We start from the raw sequence: 7110 nt of genomic DNA, 5'->3' as shown, positions 1-7110 counted from the left end.
CCCAAACCCTAACCCTAACCCTAACCCTAACCCTAACCCTAACCCTAACCCTAACCCCTAACCCTAACCCTAACCCTAACCCTAACCCTAACCCTAACCCTAACCCTAACCCCTAACCCTAACCCTAACCCTAACCCTAAACCCTAACCCTAACCCTAACCCTAACCCTAACCCTAACCCTAACCCTAACCCTAACCCCTAACCCTAACCCTAACCCCCTAACCCTAACCCTAACCCCTAAACCCTAAACCCTAAACCCTAATCCCTAACCCTAGGAACCCTAATCCCTAACCCTAGGAACCGTAAACCCTAACCCTAACCCTAATCCAATATGGCCGCCCGGACGTCCAGTGCCCGAGAACTACATCTCCCGGCATGATCTGGGCATCCAACATGGCCGCCCGGAAGTCCAGTGCCGGAAAACTGCATCTCCCGGCATGCACCGGAATCCCAACATGGCTTCCCGGAAGTCCAGTGCCCCGGGAACTACATCTCCCGGCATGCTCTGGGAAACCAATATGGACTCCCGGACGCCCGGTGCCGGAAGACTACATCTCACGGCAAGCTCTGGGAAACCAACATGGCCTCCCGGAAGCCCAGTGTCCGAGAACTACATCTCCCGGCATGCTCTGGGAAAACAATATGGACTCCCGGAAACCCGGTGGCTAAGAACTACATTTCCCAGCACTCCCCAGAAAATTGAGCCTCGCACCTTGCCGTAGGACGCCATTTTTTGCTCTGTTACATTACCGGTTTCGTGTTTATGGAGGGTTTTCCCGCCGTTTTGGGGGGTTTCCCCTCAATTTCGGGTTTTCAGCTCTCCATTTCAGAGTTCTTCCCTGTGGAAGAAGTTCTTGGCCCGTATCGAGCAATCTATATCAGCTTTAGAGAAATCTGTACGACAAAATCGTAGGGGATTAGATCTGATTTTTCTACAACAAGGAGGATTGTGTGCAGCCCTACGAGAGGAGTGTTGCGTATATGCAGATCATACTGGAGTAGTAAGGGATACAATGACTAAATTGAGAGAAGGGCTAGAAAAACGAAAAATAGAAAATGAAGCCCACCAGAATTGGTATGAATCCTGGTTTAATTACTCACTTTGGCTCACTACACTGCTATCAACTATAGCAGGACCTTTGTTGCTGCTCATATTAACACTAACTTTTGTACCATGTATATTCAATCGAATAATCGCGATTGTAAAAAAAACCGATTAGAGGCAGCTCACCTTATGCTTGTGCGTGCGAAATATGAATCTCTTGAACAGGAGGAGGATGACGCAGAAACTTTAATATTGAGCAAACAAGTGCTTCAAAAATTCATCAATGAACAAAATATGTTAGAAAAAGAAAAAGGAGGGATTGTGATAAATTAGCGGGTGTTTGTTCATTGTCTTTAAAAGGAATTCAGAGGATCTGCTGAGAAGATAAGGTTTTGCAATTTACGACCTTGTTAAGGGGGAAGACTAAGCAAGTAGATAGTGGGGAGGGGGTGTTGGATAAACATCCTTGGTAAAACAAAGACTCTGTGAAATACTGTTTCCCGCTTCACTACCCTCCCCCTTGAACACGAGCACAACGCATGATCATTGAAAGAAAAACAACGACCCCCAACAACGAACTGCGCAGCTTCAGAAGGTCCAACAAGTCCTGACAAACCGAAACTTGGATGCTATAAAACGGCGACACTGAAAAGGGAAAGTTGCGTGCTGTGGTGGAGCGGAGACTCCCCAGCCGCCCAGCGCTGTTTTGCTTGTGCCTGCTTACTTAATTAATGAAATATTTCTGATAGACCAAGAAATTTGTATGGTCTCACTTATAAAATTCCCTGCAATTTTGGGGTTCCTTCCCCTAATTTGGTGCTTCGCCCCCCCCCCCACTTTTGGGGTTCCCCCTCCATTTTGGGGATTCCCCCCAATTCCAAGCCCCCCACAATTTTGGAGGCCCCCACCATCCTTTCTTGGCCTGCCACCCTAATATTAAGGTTCTTTCCCCCAATGTTGGGGTTCTCACCACATGTTTGAGGTTCCTTCCCTTAATTTGGGGCTTAGCTCCCCGGGATCTGGGGCTTTAACCCCAATTTTGGGGGTCCCCCCCAAGTTTGGGGATTCCTCCCCAGGTCTGGGGGGGGTCCACATTCAATTCTGGAATTTCACACTTCCATTTAAGTCTTCTTCCCCCCAATTTGGGGGTTCACCCACCCAATTTTGGGGGTTCCTCCCCTAATTTGGGGGGACCCGACCAATTTTGGGGGTCCCCCCCAATTGTAGAGTCCCCCACCCTCCTTTTTTGGGTTCCCCCCTAATATTAAAGAGTTCTTCCGCCCAATTTTGGGGGACCCCACAATTTGGCCGTTACTTCCCCTAAATTTGGGCTTCAACCCTTCGATTTTGGGGGGGGCTCCCAGCTCTTATTTTGGCCTTCCGCCCTAATATTAGGCCTAACCCCTAAGAACCTTGACCCCTAAGCCTATGGCAACCACGGATCTAACCCTAACCCCTACCCCAACAAACCCTAGAAACCCTAACCCTAAAAACCCTTGCAGCCCTAACCCGATAAAATTTACAACACTAAACCTCTGAAGACTGTTCTGGGGGGTCCACATTCAATTCGGGAATTTCACACTTCCATTTAAGTGTTCTGCCCCCCCAATATGGGGGTTCGCCCACCCAATTTTGGGGGTTCCTCCCCTAATTGGGGGGGACACAACCAATTTTGGGGGGGGCACAACCAATTTGGGGGGGGACACAACCAATTTGGGGGGTCCCCCCAATTTTAGAGTCCCCCACTCTCCTTTTTTGGGTTTCCCCCAATATTAAGAGCTCTTTGAGGTGGTAATGTTTCTTACACCGTGATTTCCACCCAATTGCTCTAAGGATTCTGGTTGTCTGCATTTTACAAGGTTGTCTGTTAAGCTTTCTTATCACTGCAAGCATATATCAATACCCTAAACCCTAAACCCTAAACCCTAAACCCTAAACCCAAACCCTAAACCCTAAACCCTAAACCCTAAACCCTAAACCCTAAACCCTAAACCCTAAACCCTAAACCCTAACCCTAACCCTAACCCTAACCCTAACCCTAACCCTAACCCTAACCCTAACCCTAACCCAAACCCTAACCCTAACCCTAACCCTAACCCTAACCCTAACCCTAACCCTAACCCTAACCCCTAACCCCTAACCCTAACCCTAACCCTAACCCTAACCCTAACCCTAACCCTAACCCTAACCCCTAACCCTAACCCTAACCCTAAACCCTAAGCCTAACCCTAACCCTAACCCTAACCCTAACCCTAACCCTAACCCCTAACCCTAACCCTAACCCCCTAAGCCTAACCCTAACCCCTAAACCCTAAACCCTAAACCCTAATCCCTAACCCTAGGAACCCTAATCCCTAACCCTAGGAACCGTAAACCCTAACCCTAACCCTAATCCAATATGGCCGCCCGGACGTCCAGTGCCCGAGAACTACATCTCCCGGCATGATCTGGGCATCCAACATGGCCGCCCGGAAGTCCAGTGCCGGAAAACTGCATCTCCCGGCATGCACCGGAATCCCAACATGGCTTCCCGGAAGTCCAGTGCCCCGGGAACTACATCTCCCGGCATGCTCTGGGAAACCAATATGGACTCCCGGACGCCCGGTGCCGGAAGACTACATCTCACGGCAAGCTCTGGGAAACCAACATGGCCTCCCGGAAGCCCAGTGTCCGAGAACTACATCTCCCGGCATGCTCTGGGAAAACAATATGGACTCCCGGAAACCCGGTGGCTAAGAACTACATTTCCCAGCACTCCCCAGAAAATTGAGCCTCGCACCTTGCCGTAGGACGCCATTTTTTGCTCTGTTACATTACCGGTTTCGTGTTTATGGAGGGTTTTCCCGCCGTTTTGGGGGGTTTCCCCTCAATTTCGGGTTTTCAGCTCTCCATTTCAGAGTTCTTCCCTGTGGAAGAAGTTCTTGGCCCGTATCGAGCAATCTATATCAGCTTTAGAGAAATCTGTACGACAAAATCGTAGGGGATTAGATCTGATTTTTCTACAACAAGGAGGATTGTGTGCAGCCCTACGAGAGGAGTGTTGCGTATATGCAGATCATACTGGAGTAGTAAGGGATACAATGACTAAATTGAGAGAAGGGCTAGAAAAACGAAAAATAGAAAATGAAGCCCACCAGAATTGGTATGAATCCTGGTTTAATTACTCACTTTGGCTCACTACACTGCTATCAACTATAGCAGGACCTTTGTTGCTGCTCATATTAACACTAACTTTTGTACCATGTATATTCAATCGAATAATCGCGATTGTAAAAAAAACCGATTAGAGGCAGCTCACCTTATGCTTGTGCGTGCGAAATATGAATCTCTTGAACAGGAGGAGGATGACGCAGAAACTTTAATATTGAGCAAACAAGTGCTTCAAAAATTCATCAATGAACAAAATATGTTAGAAAAAGAAAAAGGAGGGATTGTGATAAATTAGCGGGTGTTTGTTCATTGTCTTTAAAAGGAATTCAGAGGATCTGCTGAGAAGATAAGGTTTTGCAATTTACGACCTTGTTAAGGGGGAAGACTAAGCAAGTAGATAGTGGGGAGGGGGTGTTGGATAAACATCCTTGGTAAAACAAAGACTCTGTGAAATACTGTTTCCCGCTTCACTACCCTCCCCCTTGAACACGAGCACAACGCATGATCATTGAAAGAAAAACAACGACCCCCAACAACGAACTGCGCAGCTTCAGAAGGTCCAACAAGTCCTGACAAACCGAAACTTGGATGCTATAAAACGGCGACACTGAAAAGGGAAAGTTGCGTGCTGTGGTGGAGCGGAGACTCCCCAGCCGCCCAGCGCTGTTTTGCTTGTGCCTGCTTACTTAATTAATGAAATATTTCTGATAGACCAAGAAATTTGTATGGTCTCACTTATAAAATTCCCTGCAATTTTGGGGTTCCTTCCCCTAATTTGGTGCTTCGCCCCCCCCCCCCACTTTTGGGGTTCCCCCTCCATTTTGGGGATTCCCCCCAATTCCAAGCCCCCCACAATTTTGGAGGCCCCCACCATCCTTTCTTGGCCTGCCACCCTAATATTAAGGTTCTTTCCCCCAATGTTGGGGTTCTCACCACATGTTTGAGGTTCCTTCCCTTAATTTGGGGCTTAGCTCCCCGGGATCTGGGGCTTTAACCCCAATTTTGGGGGTCCCCCCCAAGTTTGGGGATTCCTCCCCAGGTCTGGGGGGGGTCCACATTCAATTCTGGAATTTCACACTTCCATTTAAGTCTTCTTCCCCCCAATTTGGGGGTTCACCCACCCAATTTTGGGGGTTCCTCCCCTAATTTGGGGGGACCCGACCAATTTTGGGGGTCCCCCCCAATTGTAGAGTCCCCCACCCTCCTTTTTTGGGTTCCCCCCTAATATTAAAGAGTTCTTCCGCCCAATTTTGGGGGACCCCACAATTTGGCCGTTACTTCCCCTAAATTTGGGCTTCAACCCTTCGATTTTGGGGGGGGCTCCCAGCTCTTATTTTGGCCTTCCGCCCTAATATTAGGCCTAACCCCTAAGAACCTTGACCCCTAAGCCTATGGCAACCACGGATCTAACCCTAACCCCTACCCCAACAAACCCTAGAAACCCTAACCCTAAAAACCCTTGCAGCCCTAACCCGATAAAATTTACAACACTAAACCTCTGAAGACTGTTCTGGGGGGTCCACATTCAATTCGGGAATTTCACACTTCCATTTAAGTGTTCTGCCCCCCCAATATGGGGGTTCGCCCACCCAATTTTGGGGGTTCCTCCCCTAATTGGGGGGGACACAACCAATTTTGGGGGGGGCACAACCAATTTGGGGGGGGACACAACCAATTTGGGGGGTCCCCCCAATTTTAGAGTCCCCCACTCTCCTTTTTTGGGTTTCCCCCAATATTAAGAGCTCTTTGAGGTGGTAATGTTTCTTACACCGTGATTTCCACCCAATTGCTCTAAGGATTCTGGTTGTCTGCATTTTACAAGGTTGTCTGTTAAGCTTTCTTATCACTGCAAGCATATATCAATACCACCTTCCTTCCCTCTAAACGATGTAACTCTGTGCAAAAACATTTTTATTCCCACAACCTTGATCCCCTTACCCTAAAATCCTTATTCTCTTTAACCCTAACAACTCTAACCACAACCCTAACCCTTCATATCAACCCCCCGACGCTAATGACACTGACTAATGATCCAAACCCCAAACCCCAGGCAACCAACAAAGAAACAGACACAAAGCTGAAAACTACAAAAAAGGCAAAACCCTGGATACAGACCCCAAATCACAAACACGCTACCAAAATGCTACAGAAAAGCCCCAGACGCAGGCCCCAAGCACTACAGCTAGGCCCCAGAAGCTCTAGACACATCCCAAAGCCAAAATGCGATCCCCAAACACTACAGAAAAGCCCCCAAACACCAGACACAGGCTGCAGAAGTCTACAAGCAGGCCCCAGCCACACCCGGGTGCAGACCCCAACTGTCCACAAGCAGCTCCCAACCCACCCCCCCCATGAACTGGACCCCCCACCACCACCACCCAGATGCATGCCCCAGGCCCCAGGCCTCAGCCCCAGCCCCCACACCCCAGACTCAGCCCCAAAGGTGTACAACCAGCTCCCAACTGCCCCCCTCAAAGGGAGGCCCCAAAGCCTGCCAGAGGACCCTAGAGCGTACAAGCAGCTCCCAACCCCCCCGGCACAGGCCCCAACCCCCCCCCAGACACAGGCCCCAAAGGTGTACAAGCAACTCCCCATCCTCCCCAGAGGCACGCCCCAAAGGTGTACAAACAGCCCCAACCCCCCAAGACCCAGACCCCTACAGCGTAGAAGCAGCTCCCAACCCCATGCCCCCAAGGCACATGCCCCAACCCCTCCCCCAAGGCAGGCCCTAACAGTGTACAAGCAGCTCCCACCCCCCCCCCAGACGCAGGCCCCAAAGGTGTACAAGCAGGCCCCTACAGTATACAAGCAGCTCACAACCACCCCCCCAAAGGCAGGCCCCAACCCCCTCCAGATGCAAGCCCGAAAGGTTAAAACCAGCTCCAACCCCCCAACCCCCCCCCGCCCCGCGCAGA

Source organism: Anser anser (assembly GCF_964211835.1).
Source record: "Anser anser genome assembly, contig: HAP1_SCAFFOLD_555, whole genome shotgun sequence".
Lineage (NCBI taxonomy): Eukaryota > Metazoa > Chordata > Aves > Anseriformes > Anatidae > Anser > Anser anser.
This window is presented reverse-complemented; position numbering follows the sequence as displayed.